At 49.2% G+C, this 26,529-nt stretch overlaps 1 long non-coding RNA gene across 1 annotated transcript in view; it reads right to left on the bottom strand.

The window, feature by feature from the left end:
• LOC140394809 (uncharacterized) overlaps positions 1-26,529 on the bottom strand; it is a 127,596-nt gene that overhangs the window by 9,262 nt on the left and 91,805 nt on the right. The window lies entirely within an intron of this gene.

Here is a 26,529-nt window from a genome sequence, read left to right as displayed (position 1 = left end):
TCATTGCAGTGTTAATGTAAGCCTACTTGTGACAATAAAGATTATATATTTTATTTATTTATTTATATTGGCACTGAATTCCAGCAATGGAGCTTCCCTCGGTTGTAATATGGCATGGTTTATAATGAAGGTCCAGTTCTAAACAATTCCCAAGAGCACACTTTGAAAGTCTGGCTCCTGGCATTAATTGAGTTTTATCATTTCAACGACAGAAATTAACCATACTTGAACATGAATACTTTCCACTCACCGAGAGAAGCCATTAGCAGCTCTGAAGAAAGCATTAGCACTATTTTGTCACCAGATGATGATGTCACACTGTTCATTATTGCCTTCTAAAATATACTAATTATGAATGTCAATTTGAGAGAGCTTTTTGAAAGTAGAGCGGTTTTATAAAACAGCTTAATCTAATGATTCAACAGGAGAGGTGTTGTGTGAGTTTTAATGACTCTCATGTACCCTGGGTGCGAGAAATAAAAATGTCAATGGCCTTTTTATAATTAAAGGCTTGTGTTTAAATGCAGGAACACCAGAAACTTCACGAGGTAGTTGTCTCACTCAGTAACTTCCCAAGATAAAACACCATTGCGGCAGCAGAAAGTGACACTGTCATGTCCACCATTTTGATTTTGGGCATGGGTTGCAGAGAGCACATGCCTGTCAAGCAGTATTCAATCACGAAAACATTAAAGGCATAAAGCATTAAAGGCTCTACAGCACAGGTACAAAAGGTTGTTCTGGTATGGTGATTCTAAAACTAGCCGAAAAAAGCAGCTTGTTACGTACAATTAGAAAAATGGCATAAAATTCATGCCAGAAAAAAGCCTATCTGCATCACCGGTGTTCACCCTAACCATAAACCAGTGCACCCTTGTTCAACCGCCTTCTTCATCGTTAATAATGCAACAGTAACCAAAAGCAGAGGAAACACGGTCAATATCTGAGATTATCTATCCTAACTCACTAAGGCAATTAAATGAGCTCCAGAAGCCCAAACCTGCTTAAACTAACCCTGGGCACTCTTCTCCCCCCTCGCGCCGGGTGGGAGAATCGCGGGTTGCCGCGCGAATCGCACCACGCCGCCCCGACCCCCGCACGCGATTCTCCCAGCCCCCGGAAACCAGCGGTGCGTGATTTGCACTGGGCCGCTCGGAGAACCGGTGAGCGCCGATTCTCCGGCCCGGATGGGCCGAGCGGCCGCTACGACACAACAGTTTCCCGACGGTGCCGTCGACCCCTAGTCACTGCCGGCGGGAACTCTGCGGGAACGCTGGGGGGGTGGCCTGTGGTCTCCTTCACCGGGGTCGCCTCCGATAGGGTCTGGCTCGCGATCGGGGCGCACCGATCGGCGGGCCGGCCTCTCCCCCCCTGGGCCTACATCCTTCCCCGCGCGGCCCCAGAACACCAGCCCCATGTTGGTGAGGGGCCGGCGTGCGTAAGACGTTCCCCGTGCGCATGCACGGGTTTGCGCGGCGACCATCTGGCACCGCGGAAGGATGCTAGAGCGGTGTGAACCGCTCCAGCGCCGTGCTGGCCCCCTACGGGGGCCAGAATAGGTCGTGCCCGAGCCCTGTTCGCACCGTCGTGAAACGCGACGGCGTTCACGACGGCGCGAACACTTGGCCTCCATATCGGAGAATCGACCCCCTCGGTACTTCAAATGTCCCAGTTTGCTTCGTGACATGACACTAAAATGCTGAGGTCAGGCTAAGATCACAGACCATTGTCGTCATCTGCAGCTGAAAGATGCTGAGGGCTTCCCCACAGCAAACATTACCCACAACATGGAAGTGCCCAGCCCATTGGATGAAAGAACCAGGGGCGGATTCTCCGTTGTCAGATACCAAAATCTGGAACGGCGATCGGGCAGAAAATGGCTCCCGACGTAAAATCGTGGGATGTGCCGGTTTGACGCCGGGTCGCGATGCTCCGCCCCCTCCAAATCGACATCATCGAGACACGTACCACGCGCAGTCACAGCCCCGCTGGAATGTCATTAGTGGGCCCACCCGATGTGCCGAGTTCCCGACGGCGCAGGCCACGTGTTTCTGCCAAGGCTGGGGGGAGTGATGGGGGTGAGCTGTGGGGGCGGGTCCAGCACAGCCGGCGCCATCTTGTCCAGCTCGATCGGTGCGCGCGTGAAGGGTGTAGGTGCACATGCAGCTGCAGCCTGGCAGCCCTGCGCATGTGCAGCGCGGACACGCCGATTTTCCGACTGTTTTCCGCATGTTCCACGAGTGTTTCACGCGGCGCCGGTGTTGGCCCCTCACCGGTAGCAGAATTAGTGAGGGCTTTACGCCGATTTTCCCATCGTGAAACACCACGGATCCTCCATTGGCGTCGGCACTTAGCCTCAGGTATGGAGAATCCAGCCCCGGGTCTTTGGGAGTTGCGGTCTCTGAGCTACCAATGAGTTCTCGCACCTCCCAGCAGCCATTTCCTGTTTTGAGAGGTAAAACCCCATCTAAACACAACTGCAGTCACATCAGCTCAATTAGCTTTATTCCGAGTCTTAGCTGTTTCAAAAAGCATTCCTTTTAGAGTGGATTTGTGACTAATAAAAATGTATTTTATTTTTAAAAGTGGTTCCCATTTCCAACAACACTGTGGGCATGATTCTCTGGCCACGTTGTGCTCTCGCTCAAGTGTAACGAGGTCAGCGAATAACGGGAGAGGCCAAAAACGAGATCCGCGCCAGGCGCCCAACAGTTTGCAATGCAACCCGCCCACTTCCATTGGCAAAATTGGGATCGCGCCTATTTCCACACAATTAACAGGAGGGACCCCATACCCAATAGCCTCCTGTCATTCAGCAGCCTCCCCAGCGAGTGGTCACGCTGGCGCTAAGTAGTACTCCTTTTTTTAAAAAACGTGAACCTGGTGGAAGGGCTTAAGTGGGGAGCCGAGGAGGTGAGTATCCATCTTTGTTCACAGATAAAGAGCCGAGGGGTGCAGGGCTTGCCGCCCCAGTGCTCGGTGGGGGGTGGGGGTCCTCGACTGTGGCACCTCTGCTGGGGGTGGGAGACCCTCCGCAGAGGTGGACCACATTTGGGAGGGTGGGTGCTGGGGGGGCAACTGCGGGGGGGGGGGGGGGTGGCTACTGCTCACGGCATCACCATGACAACTCCTAGATTGTTTACCCCTTCCGGAGCGACCCCTGTCCCTGCCTGTCTGCCCCAACGACCACCCATAACCCCCACTGACTGCAAAGGCCTCTGGCTGTGCAGCTGAAGGCTATTGCTCATAGAGAATTGGCAATTGTGGTTGTGAGCACATGAAAGGGTGGCATGTGGTGCAGTGGTTAGCACTGGGACGGCAGCGCTGAGGACCCGGGTTCGAATCCCGGCCCTGGGTCATTGGCTGTGTGGAGTTTGCACATTCTCCCTGTATCTGCGTGGGTTTCACCCCCACAACCCAAAAGATGTTATGGTTAGGTGAATTGGCCATGCTAAATTGCCCCTTAATTGCAAAAGAAAAATAATCGGCTGCAGCAGAGGGCAGTAGAGCAGAGCTGCTGATTGGCTGTTGCAAGGGAAATTTGCATACCTCCGTTGTGGCCACCCTAACTTGAAGGTGTACCTGAGCTAGAGACCTTAGCTGTTCGAATGAAGACAAGCATCCAGCAGAGGGCAGTAGAGCAGAGCTGCTGATTAGCTGTTGCAAGGGAAATTTGCATACCTCCATTGTGGTCACCCTAACTTGAAGGTGGTTTGTGGAGGAGCTGTTGTCAAGTGACACTTAAACCCGAAACACTTCTTCAGTGTTTCCCTCCCTACCCCCTCCTCTAGCCAAAAAAAAAAACGCTGTAAAGATCAAGAGGAAGGCTCGAGGTCAGGTCGAAGTAGAAAGAAGTTGAACCGTGACGCCACAGCCTGCAGATAAGGGATTGGCTGGTGACTGGTAAGTAGTTTTCTTTTCTTTTCCCTCAGGTGTTATCGTGCAGGGCATCTTTTCTTTTTCTTTTTTTTCTTTCTTTTTCTTTTTTTAATCTAGAGGTGATGGCAGGGAAGGTAGTGCAATGTTCCTCCTGCAGAATGTTTGAGGTGAGGGACGCCGACAGTGTCCCTGCTGATTTCATCTGTGGGAAGTGCACCCATCTCCAGCTCCTCAGAAACCGCGTTAGGGAACTGGAGCTGGAGCTGGATGAACTTCGGATCATTCGGGAGGCAGAGGTGGTCATAGATAGAAGCTTCAGGGATGTAGTTACTCCGAAGAATAAAGATAGATGGGTGACGGCGAGAGGGGCTGGGAGGAAGCAGTCAGTACAAGGATCCCCTGTGGTTGTTCCCCTTAGTAACAAGTATACCGCTTTGAATACTGTTGGAGGGAGACTTACCAGGGGTAAGCCATGGGGTGCAGGTCTCTGGCACAGAGTCTGACCCTGTTGCTCAGAAGGGAAGAGCGGAGAGGAGTAGAGCATTAGTCATTGGAGACTCCATAGTTAGGGGGATAGATAGGAGATTCTGTGGGAACGAGAGAGACTCGCGTTGGTGTGTTGCCTCCCAGGTGCCAGGGTGCGTGATGTCTCGGATCGTGTTTTCGGGATCCTTAAAGGGGAGGGGGAGCAGCCCCAAGCCGTGGTCCACATAGGTACCAACGACATAGGTAGGAAAAGGGATAGGGATGTAAGGCAGAAATTCAGGGAGCTAGGGTGGAAACTTAGATCTAGGACAAACAGAGTTATTATCTCTGGGTTGTTACCCTTGCCACATGATAGAGAGACGAGGAATAGGGAAAGAGAAGAGTTAAACGCGTGGCTACAGGGATGGTGCAGGAGGGAGTGTTTCAGATTTCTGGATAATTGGGGCTCATTCTGGGGCCTATGGGACCTCTACAAACGGGATGGTCTACACCTGGACCAGAGGGGTACCAATATCCTGGGGGGGAAATTTGCTAATGCTCTTCGGGAGGGTTTAAATTAGTTCAGCAGGGGCTTGGGAACCTGAATTGTAGCTCCAGTATACAGGAGGTTAAGAGTAGTGAGGTCATGAGTAAGGTTTTAAAGTTGCAGGAGTGTACCGGCAGGCAGGAAGGTGGTTTAAAGTGCGCTTCTTCAATGCCAGGAGCATCCGGAATAAGGTGGGTGAACTTGTGGCTTGGATTGGTACCTGGGACATCGATGTTGTGGCCATTTCGGAGACATGGATAGAGCAGGAACAGGAATGGTTGTTGCAGGTGCCGGGGTTTAGATGTTTCAGTATGCTCAGGGAAGGTGGTAAAAGAGGGGGAGGGGTGGCATTGTTAGTCAAGGACAGTATCACGGTGGCAGAAAGGATGTTTGATGAGGACTCGTCGATTGAGGTAGTATGGGCTGAGGTTAGAAACAGGAAAGGAGAGATCACCCTGTTAGGGATTTTCTATAGGCCTCCGAAAGGTTCCAGAGATGTAGAGGAAAGGATTGCAAAGATGATTCTGGATAGGAGCGAAAGCAACAGGGTAGTTGTTATGAGGGACTTTAACTTTCCAAATATTGACTGGAAATGCTATAGTTCGAGTACTTTAGATGGGTCCGTTTTTGTCCAATGTGTGCAGGAGGGTTTCCTGACACAGTATGTAGATAGGCCAACGAGAGGCGAGGCTGTTTTGGATTTGGTACTGGGTAATGAACCAGGACAGGTGTTAGATTTGGAAGTAGGCCAGCACTTCGGTGATAGTGACCACAATTCGATTACGTTTACTTTAGTGATGGAAAGGGATAGGTATATACCGCAGGGCAAGAGTTATATCTGGGGGAAAGGCAATTATGATGCGATGAGGCAAGACTTAGGATGCATCAGATGGAGAGGAAAACTGCAGGGGATGGGCACAATGGAAATGTGGAGCTTGTTCAATGAACAGCTACTGCGTGTCCTTGATAAGTATGTACCTGTCAGGCAGGGAGGAAGTGGTCGAGCAAGGGAACCGTGGTTTACTAAGGCAGTCGAAACACTTGTCAAGAGGAAGAAGGAGGCTTATGTAAAGATGAGACATGAAGGTTCAGTAAGGGCGCTCGAGAGTTACAAGTTAGCTAGGAAGGACCAAAAGAGAGAGCTAAGAAGAGCCAGGAGGGGACATGAGAAGTCTTTGGCAGGTAGGATCAAGGATAACCCTAAAGCTTTCTATAGATATGTCAGGAATAAAAGAATGACAAGGGTAAGTGTAGGGCCAGTCAAGGGCAGTAGTGGGAAGTTGTGCTTGGAGTCCGAGGACAAACGAGAGGAGCTAAATGAATATTTTTCGTCAGTATTCACACAGAAAAAAGACAATATTGTCGATGAGAATACTGAGATGCAGGCTACTAGACTGGAAGGGCTTGAGGTTCATAAGGAGGAGGTGTTAACAATTCTGGAAAGGGTGAAAATAGATAAGTCCCCTGGGCTGGATGGGATTTATCCTAGGATTCTCTGGGAAGCTAGGGAGGAGATTGCTGAGCCTATGGCTTTGATCTTTAAGTCATCTTTGTCAACAGGAATAGTGTCAGAAGACTGGAGGATGGCATATGTTGTCCCCTTGTTCAAGAAGGGGAGTAGAGACAACCCTGGTAACTATAGACCAGTGAGCCTTACTTCTGTTGTGGGCAAAATCTTGGAAAGGTTTATAAGAGATAGGGTGTATAATCATCTGGAAAGGAATAATTTGATTAGACATAGTCAACACGGTTTCGTGAAGGGTAGGTTGTGCCTCACAAACCTTATTGAGTTCTTTGAGAAGGTGACCAAACAGGTGGATGAGGGTAAAGCAGTTGATGTGGTGTATATGGATTTCAGTAAAGCGTTTGATAAGGTTCCCCACGGTAGGCTACTGCAGAAAATACGGAAGCATGGGATTCAGGGAGATTTAGCAGTTTGGATCAGAAATTGGCTAGCTGGAAGAAGACAAAGGGTGGTGGTTGATGGGAAGTGTTCAGACTGGAGTCCAGTTACTAGTGGTGTACCACAAGGATCTGTTTTGGGGCCACTGCTGTTTGTCATTTTTATAAATGACCTGGAGGGGGGCGTAGAAGGATGGGTGAGTAAATTTGCAGATGACACCTAAGTCGGTGGAGTTGTAGACGGTGCGGAAGGATGTTACAAGTTACAGAGGGACATAGATAAGCTGCAGCGCTGGGCTGAGAGGTGGCAAATGGAGTTTAATGCAGAAAAGTGTGAGGTGATTCATTTTGGAAGGAATAACAGGAAGACAGAGTACTGGGCTAATGGTAAGATTCTTGGCAGTGTGGATGAGCAGAGAGATCTCGGTGTCCATGTACATAGATCCCTGAAAGTTGCCACTCAGGTTGAGAGGGTTGTTAAGAAGGCGTGCGGTGTGTTATCTTTTATTGGTAGAGGGATTGAGTTTTGGAGCCATGAGGTCATGTGCAGCTGTACAAAACTCTGGTGCGGCCGCATTTGGAGTATTGCGTGCAATTCTGTTCGCCGCATTATAGGAAGGATGTGGAAGCATGGAAAGGGTGCAGAGGAGATTTACCAGAATGTTGCCTGGTATGGAGGGAAGATCTTATGAGGAAAGGCTGAGGGACTTGAGGCTGTTTTCGTTAGAGAAAAGAAAGTTAAGAGGTGACTTAATTGTGGCATACAAGATGATCAGAGGATTGGATAGGGTGGACAGTGAGAGCCTTTTTCCTCGGATGGTGATGTCTAGCACGAGGGGACATAGCTTTAAATTGAGGGGAGATAGATATAAGACAGGTGTCAGAGGTATGTTCTTTACTCAGAGAGTAGTAAGGGTGTGAAATGCCCTGCCTGCAACAGTAGTGGACTCGCCAACACTAAGGCTATTCAAATGGTCATTGGATAGACATATGGACGATAAGGGAATAGTGTAGATGGGCTTTAGAGTGGTTTCACAGGTCGGCGCAACATCGAGGGCCGAAGGGCCTGTACTGCGCTGTAATGTTCTATGTTCTGTGCACTAAAAAAAGAAGAAAGAAAGTGAGCATATGACACATGCCAACTGGATTTTCGTGGATGGGTGGGCCATGTAGCATGTGGGAGTCATTGCCTAGCATCCCAATCACACCTTGATGCCTGGACAATGTGCTTGAACTCTGCGGAAGGTAACATCTGAATACATAGGTGATGGGACATCGCTCCGGGGACATACCCATATTCGGAGGGTGGGTGAGCGCCATGGGGAGGGCGGGGAGGGTGGGGGGCTGGAGGCTGCCTGGAGAGATGGGCAGAAGGTCTGGGGTTTGGCCCATGTTGCAGACGGAAGTGACATAAACATCATAATGGTTTTGCGAAAAGATGATTTATATGTTGTACAAACCCCAATCCCGATGGTGAATCGCCCGTAGCTTCTGGGACATCTCCAAGTGGCTATGGATCTGCTGGAATGACATTGACATCTCCCTCTGAACGCCAAGGTTGGCCTCTATCGTCTCCAACAGCTCCGGGTACGTCTGGACCACTGGCTCAGCATCATGCTGGGCCCAGGATCCAGCAAACCTCCCACTGCTGTCTCGTCTGGAGGTTCCTACCTCCACCTGATGTGTATTGTCAGTGGTGTAGTGCTCACCAGATTATGCCCACACTAACATGTCCCACCGAGGTGTGTGTATCTGCGCTGGTGGAGGGTGGGGATTAACAGCTGTGCTCTCGAGGTGTTCTCCTTGGAGTCAGGAAAGGGGGCCGCCCGGGATGAGCTGGCACAGTCGGCAGGAGGACTTGATGGAGAATGGACATGTGGGGCGTCATTCTCCGATCCCCCGCCGGGTCGGAGAATGGCCGTTGGCCGCCGTGAATCCCGCCCCCGCCGAAGTCTCCGCTCCCGGAGATTGGGCGGGGGCGGGAATCCGGCCGCGCCGGTTGGCGGGACCCCCCGCTGGATTCTCCGGCCCGGATGGGCCGAAGTCCCGCCCAGAAATTGCCTGTCCCGCCGGCGTAAATCAAACCTGGTATTTACCGGCGGGACCAGGCGGCGTGGGCGGGCTCCGGGGTCCGGGGGGGGGGGGCGCGGGGCGATCTGACCCCGGGGGGTGCCCCCACGGTGGCCTGGCCCGCGATCGGGGCCCACCGATCCGCGGGCGGGCCTGTGCCGTGGGGGCACTCTTTCCCTTCCGCCTCCGCTACGGCCTCCACCATGGCGGAGGCGGAAGAGACTCTCCCCACTGCGCATGCGCGGGAAACTGACAGCGGCCGCTGACGCTCCCGCGCATGCGCCGGGAAACTGATAGCGGCCGCTGACGCTCCCGCGCATGCGCCGCATTTCCGCGCCAGCTGGCGGGGCAACAAACGCCATTTCCGCCAGCTGGCGGGGCGGAAATCCCTCCTGCGTCGGCGTAGCCCCTCAATGTTGGGGCTAGGCCGCCAAAGATGCGGAGCATTCCGCACCTTTAGGCCGGCGCGATGCCCGTCTGATTGGCGCCGTCTTTGGCGCCAGTCGGCGGACATCGCGCCGTTGGGGGAGAATTTCGCCCGTGGTCAGTGGGAGGATTGGGTCAGTCAGTAAGCAGTAACAATTCACGTTTGACAGATCCGTCGGGTGGAGCCTTATAGTTCCTCACATCTGCGGCTCCCGCCAGCGTCCGTGGGGCTGACTGATCTCTCCTCTGCCACCCAGTCACCTCCAGGGCCCGCTTCTCGAAGGAAGTGAGTATTCTTATGTCTGGCACCCTCCGCCAGTCTCGGCCCTCTGCCGGCGACTATGAACAAAGAACAATACAGTAAAGGAACAGGCCCTTCGGGTCTCCAAATCTGAATCGGTCACGATACTAACCTTGGCCAAAGCTCTCAGCACTTCCTTGTGCCGTATCCCTCTATACCCATCCTATCCATGTATTTGCTTCCACCACCTTCTCTGGCAACACGTTCCAGGCGCTCACCACCCTCTCTGTAAAAAACCTGCCTCTAAATGTTGCCCCACAGACCTCAAACCTATGGACCCTAGTGACTGACAACTTCACCCTGGGAAAGAGTGCCTGTCCATCCACTTTATCTATGCCCTTCATAATTCTGTAGACCTCTATCAGGTCACCCCTCAACCTCCGTCACTCTAATGAAAACGGTGTAGCGCACAAAGACTCCATGAGACGAATATAGTGAAGTCGATGAGGCTTTATTAAGCGTGTCTGTTCCCCAGCAGCCCGATAGTAAACTGGCCTGCGGGGGAAGGCACCGGCTTCTTATACTTCGCCTTCAGGGCGGAGCATGAGGTCAACGGCCAACCAGGACCCGGGATCTGTCAGCCAATGACATTAGGGCTTCCAGTCCCACATGACCCCCAATACATACTACCACAAACAGTCCGAGTCTATTCAGCCTCTCCTCATAGCTAACACCCTCCAGACCGGGCAACATCCTGGTAAACCTCCTCTGCACCCTCTCCAAAGCCTACACATCCTTCTGGTTGTGTGGCGACCACAATTGTGCGCATTATTCCAAGTGCGGCCTTACCAAGGTTCTATACAACTGCAGCTTGACTTGCCAGTTCTATGGGAGAGCTTTTCCTGATGAAATACAGCGAGGACATTGTTAGCCACATGCGTGGTTCACAGTGGTGGAAGAGGGGGTGTGAAGGAGGGGTTGAGGGGGAGGGGGGTGGAGGGAGGGCTGGGGGTCGCATGGGGGCTTGGAGGGTGGGTACTCCCTTGGGCGGGGGTCCATTCACTCGTGCTGCCCGGTATAGATCATGGCCCTTTTTTCGGCACTGGAAGCCAGTCCTCCTGGTTATACTCCCCGAGCTGACAGCTGCCAGCTAATCCCAGGCAGCACTGGCTGCCTTGTGACTGACTCTCCGGGACCCACGGGAGAACAGGACATCCCTCCTGAACTCCACTGCATCTAGGAGCCTCCCCAAGTCAGCATCTCCAAATCTTGGGGCCGGTCTCCTGGGCGCCATCGTTGCAAGCTGGCTGGGGTTGGCTGTGCAAGTGCTGCTTAATTGCTGCCCAATCTTGTTGGCGGGGGGCCTGGCGAGCACGGTCCCAGCGTATCAGCTGGCGAGCCTTCATTTGCAATGAGAAGCCGGTGAGGCCTCGTTAAGTGGACCAATTAACGTTGAATTGCATCGCCGGTCTCGCTGGGCCGAACGCCGGAAAGCTCGCGGCAATTCCTGCTCGCTACCACACTTGGAAATTTTTTCCAGAGAATTGCACCCAGTGTGTGCCAAGAGGAAACAAAAAGCAGAAAATACTGGAAAATCTGAGGAGTTCTGACAGCATCCACCGATGCAGCATCTCTCCACTGATGCTGTCAGACCTGCTGAGATTGTCCAGCATTTTCTGTTTTTGTTTCAGATTATAGCACCCGCGGTAATTTGCTTTTATCTTTGTCTGCCTAAGAGGAAAGCAAGGGAAAATTATTACAGTTTAAAAATACTTCAAGAAGGTGGATAAGGCATGAAAAGAAGTACGATAAAAATGAGAGAAATACAATTGGACTGAGAATGGAAAAGGGCAGAGAATTAAAAGGAAATTGAAAAAAAAAGAGTAGAGATCATTTTTTCATTTTGAATTAAAATTGGATTTTTCGTGTTTCATATTAATATATGCAGAAATAAATTGATCGACTTTTTGAATAAATTTATTGTTTGCAATGTTAGTGTTTGTTGGTCCAGCATGATGTGTGTGTGGGCTGAAAAGATAAAAGCGTGGATTTATCTTGTGTTTTTTTCCCACAGAAATATCTTTCACTGACAATAAATTGCTTCTGAAGTGCAATGATTGCTGGAAATGTCAAGGCAACATGGCAGCCATTTTGTATGCAGAAAAATCCCACAAGCAGAATGAGATAAATGAGATAATTCTTATTTTTAGTGGGGTTAAGGAAGGGAGAAACATTGCCAAGACAACAAGATACATTTTTGTTTCTCTTCAAATAGTGTCAGGAAATCTTCATTCACAGCAACAATGAACAGTTTGTGAAAATAGGGTGCCTCCCTGAAATGCCACCCCACAGATACTTCAAATATCTTCATGGTATCTTGAATAAAGTAATTTGGAAGCAAAATACTGCAGATGTTGGAAATCTGACATAAAAACTGAAAATGTTGGAACTGCTCAGCAGCTCTGACATCTGTGGTGAGAGATAAGCAGGGCAACATTAGCTGATGTTTCTTTAAGTTCTAGCTCTGGTGGGAAAAGCCGGTGTGCAGCTGGCTTTTCATACCGGATAATGCAGAACCTGGAGTAAAGAATTGCTGCAGGCATCTCTGACGCTATCACACTGGTGGGACAGGGCCTGATAGAGCTGGCAACACTGGCTCCATAAGAAGGGTGCCCTAATGGGTGTGGAAAAAATACTTCCCCTGCCACAACCCCCTCCAAGGATACAGGGAACACCCCCGACGCACACCGGAACAACATCACTGATACAGGTAATCCCGCTCCGACACCTACTGAGGCAGACATCCCCTCCCCCCACTCCACCCCAGGATGTTATTTACCTTTGTGCCATTGGCAGGTTCCCTTCGACTGCTTCAACTTTTTAAATAACTTGTAAACCTCACCAATGTGACATCACATCAGTGAGAGGGGAACTCTAAATGTGCGGGGAACATATGACGGGGAGTCCTTTAATTATATTATAATTTATTAAAATGTATTGAAATGAGGTTCTCCCTTTCTGGGCAGGAAACTTGCCATGTCACTGGCGAGGGGCAGGAAAAATCGGAAAACGAGACTCTCGCCGGCAAGAATTTGGTAACGCAGGTGCAAAATCGCTCTTAGTGTAATGACCTAAAACATTGGGCAGGATTTTACTGTGGGTTTCAGGACGCAGATGTCGGGAAAAAATAGTAGTCCTGAGAACGTCCCTGCCAGGAGCGATGACTGTACGGTGATGAATTCTGTTGTGTTATGTACTCTGGGATAACACAGGCTCCAACTGGATGCAGCTATAACTGAAATATACTCCAGACCTTGAAGTTAGTTCAATCTGATTTATTGAACCAGTAGCACAGTTAGCACAGTTCTCTATGAGTTCGACTCTCTGCTAACCTAAGTGTGGTTACTCTGTCTGACTGAACCAGACTAGCTCTTAGCCACGTGGTGGAGGTGTGAGATTGTAACAACACCCTGACTCACTCTGTAGATGTTCATCAGTGGAAAGAGGCGGAGTGTGAGTGCCTCGTGTCTTTTATAGTGAGGTACCACCCCTGAGTGCCCTGCCTGCTCATTGGTCATGTCCTGTTCTCTGTGTTCATTAGCTGCCTGTCTGTGTCTGTCTGTATATCATGATCTGCATGTCTGCATATCATGCCAAATTCCTGGAGGTGGCCTCCTAACTGACACCTCCAAGCTCCCGTTCCATTATAAATGGCAGGCAGGTTCCCAATGCTGCTGCCTCAGTCAGAGGGCTGGTAGTTCTGCATCATTGGACGTGATTCAGCAACAGTGTTGCGCCCAGCGCAGATCTAGGCACAAGGGGTGAATCGTGCAAGAGCCCCAAATCGGGTTCCGCGCCGGGGTCAGGCCCATCACGCAAAAACTGACTCACTCCGCCCAGCGAGGGTGAGATCCAGATCTGCATATTTAAATTAGCCTGATTACAATTTTAAATACCCTGTTGCCAAATTCACCCTACGACTGGTACTCAATGGCCACGCCTGGGAGACCTCACTCGGACGCCGTTTGCACCGGTCCACACAAACGCGGACCAGGTGTAATGGCACCTTGGGGGACTGGTTCTCAGGATATTGGGGACCCTGGCAGTGCCACCCTGGTACCTTGGCAACACCACCCTGGCAGTGCCATCCTGGCACTGGAAGGGGGTGCTTTGGATGGGTGTCAAGGGGGGCAGTCCAGGTATGATACGAGGGGTGAATCGGGGTACACAAGGTGAGTAGTAGGGGAACAGGGTTTGATGGAGGGACAGGATCAGTCGGGGATACAGGGGGTGAGCCGAGGGCAGCAGACGGTGAATGAAGGGGACAGGGGTGAGTGGGGGGACAGGATATGACGGGGGAAGTATAGAGGGTTTGTAGGTTAACTTGAACAGCAATGTATTTAAGGATGCCTTCTGGTGCAGGTGCACGGTCTTTGTGGAAGGGCTGCAGAGAGGACAGGGAAGGGAAGCCTGGGGCACAGGCTTCAGTGAGGTGGGGGGAATGGGAAGTCATCATGGACTGAAGGTTTCACGCAACCACCGTGGATGGGAAATGTGGGGGGACAGCTTTTGGAGGTAAGAAAGGCTAATGGAAAAACATTTCAGTGATTTGTGGGCGGCAGCATGGTAGCACAAGTGGATAGCACTGTGGCTTCACAGTGCCAGGGTCCCAGGTTCGATTCCCTGCTGGGTCACTGTCAGTGCGGAGTCTGCACGTTCTCCCCGTGTCTGCGTGGGTTTCCTCCGAGTGCTCCGGTTTCCTCCCACAGTCCAAAGACGTGCAGGTTAGGTGGATTGGCCATGCTAAATTGTCCTTAGTGTCCAAAAAGGTTAGGAGGGGTTATTGGGTTATGGGGATAGGGTGGGATTAAGTTGGTTGGTGCAGACTCGATGGGCCGAATGACCGCCTTCTGCACTGTATGTTCTATGTTCTATGTTCTATGATTAGTACCGCATCTGGGATGAGACAGATGAGCTTGAGCTCAATTGACACGCTTGGAGTCAATACAGTCACGCAATTATGCCCACTGGAGCAGCACTTACATGTGAGAGTGTCAATGATTGTTGCTTAGCATTTAACCCTTGGTAAACATACTTCCAAATTCAATGAGTGCCATGGTGTTGCTGTACCATTGTGCAACTATATCACCTTAGAAATGTCGCCACGGCAACTGCAAGATAGCACTCCTAATTCTTGGCTCGCGCTGAAGTGCATATTAACGTGCCTCCCATGAACCAATTTGAGCGCAAGGCCTTGGAGTGAAGCTTGGGACATTGCATGCGCCTGAGATGCGAGCTCATGATGTGGTAGAGTGGTCAAAGCTGTGGTCACTCAGTCGTGCGTTGTGGGTGGGGTTGGTATAGGGTCTTGCTCAATCAGATGAAGGACTGGACATCAATGTGGTGTCCAGGAAATGAGTGAATGGGCTTTGAGAGGAGGTTTCAGATGATTATTGGGCAAAGAGTGGTCCTTAGGAGAAAAATGTTAACAGTCAAGTCTCCCTCTTTGATATTGTAGTGAGGAGAACATCAGGAACATGGAGCCTGGTGATTTCATGACATTCTGCTTGTTCAAAGGCAGGAAAAAAGAAGACGTCAATGGAGGTGCCTGGCTCTCAATAAGCAGGAACAGAACCGTGAGGATGAAGGGGTGACAGGGCCTGCTCCGCACGCAGAGGATGAACCAGAGAATGCCATAACTCAAAGATGCCCCGCTAGACCCAGAATCTACAGACATCGTCTAACATACCTGCGGATGTCCGAGAACCAGTGTTGCCAAAGATAATGCATGTTCAGAGAGCTGGTTGGTCACATCTTCCACCTTGTGCAGGAATTGATGCCACATGGACTTGGAGGGCATCCATTCCCAGTGTCACTGAAAGTTACTGTGATGTTCAATTTTTACGCAAAGTTTTTACAGGGATCGAGAGGTGACCTCTGTAGGATTTTAATGTCTCCGCACACAAGTGCATCCAGCAGGTGACAGAAACAATTTTTGAGAGGGCACACACTTCCTCCATTTACCAGGATCAGGTAACCCAGGATGCAAGGGAAATGAGCTTTGTGCAGATCCTAGGTTTTCCACAGGTGTAGGATGTCATCGACTGCACTCATGTGGCACTCAGATCTCTGGGTTTTCAAGCAGTGAACTATGTGTATCACAAGGGCTTCAGCTGGTCTGTGACCACACCAACTGCAAGCTCCAGGTGTACGTTCCATCCCCAGCGAGTGTGCATGATTCCTATTCTGAGCTGCTCTCAGATCCCTGACCTGACCCAGGGTCCACAGAGGCTGGAGTGTTGCCTCCTCAGGGACAAGGGCTACCCACTGAGGAGGTGGCTTCCTGAGGAGGAGATGGAGGAGTGGAACATTTCCTCCGATGCGGAGGACATCAAAAAGGATGAGGCTGAGGAGGTAATTGAGGGCGAAGATGTTGGCGATGAGGCAATGGTAATATTCAGGCGAAGCAGTCGAGCTCAGAACATTCTCATTGCCTTGAGATTCATGGAGGGTGGTGAGGAGATCCTGTGTGGACACCCGTTATCTTCACATGGCTTCTGTGAGCGTCGCACTCATGTCTTACTGATGGCATTGGACATCCTCAGTGATAAGGCTCCTGTCATGGGGAGGGAGCAGTTGCCCATAGTCCCCACATTTCAGGAGGGTGACAACTTGCAGTGGGGACAGTATAGACCCTAAAGAGCTTCTGTGAATGTCTGACTCCTGTCTGGCTGATGGCAGCTCGCTTGCTCTCAATGATTAGGGTCAGATTATGGCAAGGAAGCAGGGAAAGCTTCACCTCTCCTGATCCGACAACACCATTCATGAGCTGAACCCTTGAGGAGCAGTGTCATCAGAGGCAAAAGCTGCTGGGATCGGGAGCCAGCCACAACTCAACAGTGCAGAGAGCACACAGACCATGGATGACATGAGGACACAAGCCACAGGGAAGGTGAAGATGTGTGTGGGAGAGTGAGTGGTGGTGTCTCTTTAACTGGCATTGAGTGAGATCCCTGTGGATGTGCGATGGTTCTGCAGGTGTGTGAGTTGAGAGTGTTGAGAAGAGCGACTTCTCCTGGTGGAACGGAGGTGATCATTCCAACACTTGATAGTTGCCCTCTTCTGAAGGGCATTCACACTGACCGCTGCTGCCACCACCTCCCATGCTGAATTGGATTCCGCTCAGAACCTGGGTATAACACACTGCGGTGGGCCTACACTGCGTCCAGCCGTCACTCAAGGGAGGTAACGTAGAATTTGGATGCAGAGTGCTTTCTAGATCTGGCAGCCAAGACTTCCCACACTTGAAGCAAGAGAATCAAAGGCCACATGCCAGCGATACGGCATAGAACCCGTGCCTGCTAATCGTTTCAACCGCGTGCTGCACAAGATGGCAGAAAAAGCTGCCATTGCCATCAGCGAGCTCACAGCTGCTTCTCCCGCCCGACATTGGACTGATATCGGAGACGATTTTGCCCACAGAATTATAGAATCATAAAAACATATGGCACAGGCTACTCAAGGCCCATTTAAATACCCGGATACTGGATTCACTCGGTGCCCAGGACTCACGGTCGCACCTGGGAGACCTCGCTAGGGCATTGTTTAATACTGGTCCACACAAATGTGGAACAGTTGTAGCAGCCCTTAGAGAACCCTAGGTGGGCGGGGACAGTGCAGGTTGGCACCCTCTCACTCCTCCTGGTGCTTGGATACCTGGGCACTGCCAGCCTGGCAATGCCACCCAGACACCCAGTGCCAGGGTATCTGGATGGCAATACCAGAGTGCAGGAACACTGACAGGGCAAGGGCACCAGGCTGGCAGTGCCAGGGGTGGGGCCTGGGGGGGGACCTGGAGGCCTTGCCAGGTAGCGGAGGGAGGAGGAGGATGGGCGACGGGGGTTCCCGAGGACCTCCCCAAAGTTAGGGGGTGAGGGGGGCAGGGGGAAGGTCAGGGTAGCCTTCCAAAATTGCTCCTTGAAACTTGGCAGCAGGAATTCTCTTTAACTGCGACCTCGGTGAGGGGAGTTGGCCCCCAGGCCAAAAGGAATGGAAAATGCCGTTGGATAGCAGGATTTTCCTCGACGTATTGTGCTGTTCAGCGGACTTTAACTTGAGCCCACTGAATCTATGCCTCTATTTATAAACTCAAGTAACCCATATGCGGTATTTGTGACCTTACCAGCTTGTCTCGCCATCTATAATGGAATTATGCCTGTAATAATTCCAAGCGGCGTGAAGTGAAAGGCCAAGCTGGTTTATTTTAAACTGAAAATAAAGCTGCTACTGCAGCACACAAGACAAATGTCCCAGCCCGAGACTATCGGGAACTGCCAGTCCAGGTCTCGGAGCTGCATTTAATGGTGCCACGAATGAGCCCCAGCTGGCCAGGCCTCCGCCCGCCTGCTCACGACGTGAACCCACATTCTGCGAAGCCCACAGGAGATAAATCAGCGATTCCATGTGGTCCTTGTGAGGGTTATCACAGTATCCAAGGACATCATGGTCTCTCTGTTCATGCACACTTGTAAAAATTGTTCCATTTATCCTCTACTATCTTCCCCTATTACTGCTCCCAACGTACATCACTTCACGTTTCTCTGCATCGAACTCCATCTCCAATGTTTCTTCCCAGTTCACCATCCTATCTTTGTCATTCTTAAGTTTGTCACCACCGTCATCGCAATTACTGCTTGCCAAGTTTGGTACCATTTGCAAACTTTACCAACATTTATTTACCATCCCTGGTTTCTATTAGGAAGGTGGTGGTGTGCTTCTTTCTTGAAGTACTCCAACCTTTGTGTCAGAACAGATTTCCTGAAGCTTAACCCAGTGGTAATGACGATAGGGTGAAGTCTCCGCCTTCCCAGCCGCAGGTTTCTCGACAGCGTATCATCGCTGGCAGCGGGATTCTCAGTTCCAGCGGTTGGCCAATGGGATTTCCCATTGTAGCCACCCCCTCCACCGGGAAACCCACGGGCGGGGGTGCACTGCCAGTGGGATGGAGGAAATCGCCAGCCGGGAATTCACCCCAATATCTTTTGAAGCTGGGATAGTGTGTGACTTGGAGGGGGATTTGCAAATGGAGAGGTCCCATATAAGGCCATGAGTTTAGAAGATGCTGTTCAGGGAGTGTCGATGAGTTACATAGATCCATAGAAGATAGGAGCAGGAGGAGGCCTTTTCCCTTGGAGCCTGCTCCGCCATTCATCACGATCATGGCCGATCATCCAACTCAGTAGCCTAATCCTGCTTTATCCCCATAACCTTTGATCCCATTCTCCCCAAGTGCTATATCCAGCTGCCTCTTGAATATATTCAAAGTTTTAGCATCAATTACTTCCTGTGGTAATGAATTCCACAGGCTCACCACTCTTTGGTGTCCTTATATCTGTCCGAAATGGTTTACCCTGAATCCTCAGGCTGTGACCCCTGGTTCTGGACAAACCTATCATTGGTAACATCTTCCCTGTCTAGTCCTGTTCGAATTTTATAAGTGTTTATGAGATCCCACCTCATTCTTCTGAACTCCAGCGAGAACAATCCCAACCTAGTCCATCTCTCCTCATATGACAGTCCCACCATCCCTGGAATCAGTCTGGTAAACCTTTGCTGCACTCCTTCGAGAGCAACAACATCCTTCCTCAGAGAAGGAGACCAAAACTGCACACAATACTCCAAGTGTGGCCTCACCAAGGCACTGTACAATTGCAGCAACACATCCCTGCTTCTATACTCGAAACCTCTTGCAATGAAGGCCAACATACCAGTTGCTGCAGGGTATCTTGCATAGAGTATACACTGCTGCCACTGTGCATCAATGGTGGAGAGAATGAATGTTTAATGTGATGCTGATTAAGTGGCCCGTTTGGTCCTGGATGGTGTTGAGTTTCTTGAGCATTGTTGAAACTGCACACATCCAGGTAAGTGGAGAGTGTTGCATCATACTACTTGACTTGTGCCTTGTAGAGATTGGACAGCATTTGGGGAATCAGGAGGTGAGCTACTTGCCACAGAATGTGCAGCCTCAGACCTACATTTGTAGCCACAGCGCATATATGGCTGGTCCAGTTATGTTTCTGGTCAATGGTAGACCTCAAGATGGTGGGGGATTCAGCGATGGTAATGTCATTAAATATCAAGAGAAATGGTTAAACTCCATCTTGTTGGACATAGTCATTGTCTGACACATGTGTGGCATGAATGTAACTTGCCAATTATCAGGCAAAACCTGAATATTATCCACATCTTATTGCAAGCTAAATTCTTTGAGCACCTGTGAATCGAACTGAACATCAGTGAACATCCCAGTTCTCACCTTATGATGCAAAGGAGGTCATTGATGAAGCAGCTGAAGATGATTGGGTCGAGGACACTACCTTAAGAAACATCTGGCATTATGTCCTGAGTTGAGATGATTGACCTCCAACAACCACAACCAGCTTCCTTTGTGCCAGCAATGACTCCAACCCGCAGAGAGTTTCCCCTGATTCCCATTGACTTTAGTTGTATTTTGGCTTCTCAATGCTACTCTCGATCAAATGCTGCCTTAATATCAAGTGCAGTCACTCTCAATTCACCTCTGGAATTCAACTGGTTTGCCCATGTTTGAATCAAGGTTGTAATGAAGTCTGGAGCTGAGTGATGCTGGTGGGATCTAAACTGAGTGTTAGTGAGCAGGTTACTCCTGTGTAAGTGGTGCTTGGTGGCATTGTCTGAGACACCTTTTATCATTTTGCTGATGGTTGAGAGTAGGCTAACGGGGCAGTAATTGGATAGATTGGATTTGCCCTACTTTTTGTGGACAGGACATACCCAAATTTTCCACTTGGTGAGGTAAATGCCAGTGCTGTAGATGCACTGGAACAGCTTGGTTCTGGAGCACAAGTCATTATCACTAATGCCAGGATGTTGTCAGGGCCCATAGCCTTTGCTGTATCCAGTGCCTTGAGCTACATTCCTTGGAATGAATTAAATTGTCTGAAGGCTGGAATGCATGATAGTGGCGACCTCAGGATGAAGCTGAGATGGATCACCCACTTCTGGTTGAAGATGGCTGCAAACATGCAGCCTCATCTTTCACACACATGTGCAGGAGTTTGCGATTAGTGAGAATGGGCATATATGTGGAGCCTCGACCTCCATTAGCTGTTTAATTGTCCCACCATTTATGAATGAAGATCTTTGATCTGGAACATTGGCTGTGGGATATTTAGCGCTCTCCATCGCCTGCTGCTATCCTGCTTCTGCTATTTTAACATACATGTAATCCTATGTCGTAACTACAGACTGATGCCTGATTTTTATTATGCTGGTGCTGCACCTAGCATGCTGTTCCTCACTCATTTGATCATGGTCCACCGCTCCCCCCCTCCCCCACCCTCATCTCCCTGAGCTTGATGGTAATGGGAGAGTGAGGGAGGTTACAGATTGTGGTTGAACACAATTTTGCTGCTGCTGCTGCTGATGACCCACAGCATCTCCTTGATGCCCGGTTTGGAGCTTTGGAGATGGGGTGAAGGCGAGACCTCAGCTCCACAAGGACTGTGTGATGGTCACTCCTACCAATGTTGTCGTGGACAGATGTATTTTCCACAGGTAGATTGGTGAGTACAAGGTCAGGTAGGTTTTTTTCCTCTTGTTTGTTCCCTCACCACCAGCCGCAGATCCAGTCTCGCAACTATCTCTTTCAGGACTCGGCAAGCTCGGTCAGTACTCGTGCTATTGAGCTACTCTTATTGATTGACATTTAAATCACCCACCCAGACTACATTCTGTGTCATTGCTAATTCAGAGATTCTTCCATGTGGTGCTTAATATGGAGGAGTGCTAATTTATCTGCAGGGGGTGGTGGGTTGAGGTCGGTGGGAAGTGTGTGGCTGGGGTGGCTAGTAATTAGCAGGAAGATTCTTAGCCCATGTTTGACCTGGTGTCATGTGATCCCATGGACTCCAGAGTCAATGTTGAGGAGTCTCAGCTCAACTCCCCCTGCCTGTATGCCGCTGTGTCACCACCTCCAATTGGTCAGTCCCGCCAGTAGCTCACAATGTACAAACAACAACTTACATTTATATAGCGCCTTCAAGATAAAGAAATGATGTACGGTGATTTACCCTATGATGGGGCTGGAGGGATGTGGGACACTGGCTGAAAAGTACAATTCTATCAGTTGCTTGACTAATCTGTGGACGAGCCCTCCCTATTTTAGTACATGCTTCCAGACAGTAATGAAGAATATTTCCAAAACAGCAGTATTAATCCATTCCTCTGAGTTACTTGCCCAGCAATATAAGCACAATGTTGCTATGGCCAATAACTCGTCAACACGGTTTCGTGAAGGGTGCCTCATAAACCTTATTGAGTTCTTTGAGAAGGTGACCAAACAAGTGGATGAGGGTAAAGCAGTTGATGTGGTGTATATGGATTTCAGTAAAGCGTTTGATAAGGTTCCCCACGGTAGGCTACTGCAGAAAATACGGAAGCATGGGATTCAGGGAGATTTAGCAGTTTGGATCAGAAATTGGCTAGCTGGAAGAAGACAAAGGGTGGTGGTTGATGGGAAGTGTTCAGACTGGAGTCCAGTTACCAGTGGTGTACCACAAGGAATTGTTTTGGGGCCACTGCTGTTTGTCATTTTTATAAATGACCTGGAGGAGGGCGTAGAAGGATGGGTGAGTAAATTTGCAGATGGCACTAAAGTCGATGGAGTTGTGGACAGTGCGGAAGGATGTTACAAGTTACAGAGGGACATAGATAAGTTGCAGGGCTGGGCTGAGAGGTGGCAAATGGAGTTTAATGCAGAAAAGTGTGAGGTGATTCATTTTGGAAGGAATAACAGGAAGACAGAGTACTGGGCTAGTGGTAAGATTCTTGGCAGTGTGGATGAGCATAGAGATCTCGGTGTCCATGTACATAGATCCCTGAAAGTTGCCACTCAGGTTGAGAGGGTTGTTAAGAAGGCGTACGGTGTGTTAGTGTTTATTGGTAGAGGGTTTGCGTTTCGGAGCCATGAGGTCATGTTGCAGCTGTACAAAACTCTGGTGCGGCCGCATTTGGAGTATTGCGTGCAATTCTGGTCGCCGCAATTTAGGAAGGATGTGGAAGCATTGGAAAGAGTGCAGAGGAGATTTACCAGAATGTTGCCTGGTATGGAGGGAAGATCTTATGAGGAAAGGCTGAGGGACTTGAGGCTGTTTTTGTTAGAGAGAAGAAGGTTAAGAGGTGACTTAATTGAGGCATACAAGATGATCAGAGGATTGGGGATAGGGTGAACTGTGAGAGCCTTTTTCCTCGGATGGTGATGTCTAGCACGAGGGGACATAGCTTTAAATTGAGGGGAGATAGATATAAGACAGATGTCAGAGGTAGGTTCTTTACTCAGAGTAGTAAGGGCGTGGAATGCCCTGCCTGCAACAGTAGTGGACTCGCCAACACTAAGGGCATTCAAATGGTCATTGGATAGACATATGGACGATAAGGGAATAGTGTAGATGGGCTTTAGAGTGGTTTCACAGGTCGGCGCAACATCGAGGGCCGAAGGGCCTGTACTGCGCTGTAATGTTCTAAAGAGGAGAGATTTTATCTTGACTTTCTGCCTTTATTCTCTTTAGCATCCTGTTGAGAAAATGTGGAGGCAATAATTTGAAGCTTGATCAACACTCTGTAAATTTAATCTGGCATTTTCCCAAAACTCTGCAATATAGATTCTGAATCACCATTCTAATTGGTTAGCTGAAGGAATGGTAACCTTAGATTTGAAATGGTGGGTGTCCTCAAATTAAATAAAATTGAAGGTGTTCTATAAATGGCAACAGATATATTTGCACCTCACAGATTTTCTTGCGCAGTTGAAATGGTTCTTTAAACAGAAAGCACTTGCCTTAGATTGCACTTCCCCTCTGAAGTTGTTTTGCTTTTCTGAGAAAAGAACAAAACAACACTCTTGAGTTGAGCCTATGTTTGAAACCTCCCTTAGGTCAATGTCTCTCGTTATGGTTTCACTATTCAAATCTTCTTCAGTTGTCTCTTTCTTTCTGCAGGCTGCCATAATTAAAACAGCTACTTATCACACTTACACGCTAACTTGCAATGACCACATCACATTCAGATATCATCCTAGCCAGTGCCAGTATCACAAAGATTTACCCATCACTCGCGGGAAAGTGAAAGTGACATCTTCTGCAAAGTAGCTGATGCATATGTAACACAGCCACAGTGCCTCTCACCTCACTGCATTAACAAAATGGGTTCTGCTGTTATGATGTTACAAATGCCATAGGTTATTTTGTTGGATAAATGTTATGACTTTACGCATATTTAGTAGCACAAATGTATTGCCGTAGCTTTACTTGCGTTCCTTTACAGAGAAATTTTAAAGAAATAACATAGGCTGTGAATCTTGGATATTTTGCTCCCCGAGGACGAGGCAGGAATCTCCTGTGGCCATTCCCCTGCAAAATAGATATACCGCATTGGATACTGTTGAGACGAATGACTTCTGAGGGGAAAGCAGCAACAGCCAAATTCTTTGCACCACGGTTGGCTCTGCTGCACAGGGGGGGGGGGGGGGGAGGAGAAAACATGAGGATGCAATAGTTATAGGGGATTCAGTTGTAAGGGGAATAGATAGACATTTCTGTTGCCGCAAACGAGACACCAGGTTGGGATGTTGCCTCCCTAGTTTTAGGATCAAAGATGCCTCAGAGCGGCGACTGGACCTTCTGAAGGGGGAGGGTGAACAGCCATTGGTCGTTGTACACATTGACAGAAACAACATAGTTTACAAAAGGGGTGAGGTCCTAAAAGCAGAATATTAAAAAAAAAAAAATTTAGAGTGCCCAATTCATTTCTTTCCTTAATAAATTTAAAGTGCCCAATTCATTTTTTCCAATTAAGGGGCAATTTAGCATGGCCAGTCCACCTACCCTGCAAATCTTTGGGTTGTGGGGGTGAAACCCACACAAGCACGGGGAGAATGTGCAAACTCCACACGGACAGTGACCCAGAGCCGGGATCGAATCTGGGACCTCGACGCCATGAGGCAACAGGGCTAACCCACTGCGCCACAGTGCTGCACTAAACACATAATATCGGGAGTTAGGAAGTAAGTTGAAATGCAGGACCTCAAAGATAGTGATCGCAGGATTATAACCAGTACCACATGCTAGTCAGAGTAGAAATAGCAGGATATATTGCATGATGTGGCTGAAGAGATGGTGCAAGGGGGTTGGGTTGTAGATTCCTGGGACATTGGGACTGGTTCTGGGAAAGGTGGGACCACTACAAACTGGACTAGTTACATCTGGGCAGGACTGGGACTGATGTCCTTGGGAGTATATTTGCTAGAGTGGTTGCGAAGGGTTTAAACTAAAATAGCAGGGGGATGGCAACCTGTGATATTTCTTTGTTTGCCACAAAGAGAAAAGGTATGGAAGCTCCCACGCTCTGGATTCTTGTAAAACAGAATGAGAGGTTTATTAAGAGGCATTGCTCATACAATCTAAGATGGAGAACTGCAAAGCTTGCACAAACACTCTGCTGACGTCAATACACATCACATCTTACCAGCAGTGATGTATTCTCTGATAAATAACACCCCACCCTCTTTAGTTTCACATCAACAATTTAACATTTATACAACAGATCCACATGTGGATTATCCCTGTACATATAAACACAATTCAATGAGAAAGTCTCTCAGGTGGACGTCTATCGCTTTTTGGTTGAATTTGGAGTTCCAGGACTTGACTACTCAAGTCCTTGGAAGTGATTTCATTGACTTGAGTAGGTGGTACTTCCTGGGAAATTACTCCAGTTTATGACACTATTGGTATTGGAAAGTCCTCAGAAACAGAATCTGAACTTGTCCCTGAGTCTGGTCTCTGTTCTGAAGTATTACTCTCTAGATTTTCCAAGGGAAGAACCTCTTGAGAGATTTCTGCAAACTCACTTCATGCAGCAAGCAATTGATCAGCATGGCATTGCCACACTCTTTCATCATCCATCTGTATGGTGCATGATATTGGACCTGTCTTTGCTAGGGTCATAGCTGCTACCCATTTCTTGTTGGTGATGTAGTCGTCGCCAGCACTCTCTCTCACTGGTTCATACCAAATTTTGCTCCCTCCGAGCACTTGTTGTTTGACAATCTCTGAAGTCATAGAGTCATAGAGGTCTGCAGCACAGAAAAGGTCCTTCGGTCCATCGCATCTGCGCTGGTCAAAAACAACTCATTTTACAGCACTTGCCCCACAGCCTTGTATGCCTTGGCACTGCAACTGCACATCTAAATACTTCTCAAATGTTATAAGGGTCTCTGCCTCCTTTCATGCAGTGGGTTCCAGACTCCCACCATCCTTTGGGTAAAAAAGGTTTTTCCTCACATCCCCTCTAAATCCCCTGCCCCTTACCTTTAATCTATGCCCACTGGTCATTGATCCCTCCACCATGGGGAAAGGTTTCTTCCTGTCTACTCTATCGATGCCCCTCATGATTGTATATATCTCACTCATGTATCCCCTCTGTCTACACTGCTCCAAAGAAAAGAACCCAAATCTATCCAATCTCACTTCATAGCTAAAACTTTCCAGCCCAGGCAATATCCGAGTAAATCTCTTTTGCACCCTTTCCAGTGCTATCACATCCATCCTATATTGTGGATTCCAGATCTGCACACAATGCTCTCACTGTGACCAACCAACATTTTATATAGTCCCAGTATAACCTCCCTGTTCTCAAACTCTATGCCTCGACTAATAAAGGCAAGTAGACCATATGCCTTGTTAACCACTGTATCCACTGTAGCACTGTAACCACTGCTGTCTTAAAGGACCAGTGTACATGCACACCATGGTTCCTCTGATCCTCGGTGCTTCCCAGGATCCAGGCATTTATTATGTATTCCTTTGTCTTGTTTGTCCTGCCCAAGTGCATCACCTCACAGTTATCCGGATTGAATTCCATTTGCCACTGATCAGCCCATCTGATCAATCTGTCTATA

The sequence above is a fragment of the Scyliorhinus torazame genome, chromosome 18 (assembly GCF_047496885.1).
Source record: "Scyliorhinus torazame isolate Kashiwa2021f chromosome 18, sScyTor2.1, whole genome shotgun sequence".
NCBI classification, from domain to species: Eukaryota; Metazoa; Chordata; class Chondrichthyes; order Carcharhiniformes; family Scyliorhinidae; genus Scyliorhinus; species Scyliorhinus torazame.
This window is presented reverse-complemented; position numbering and strand designations above follow the sequence as displayed.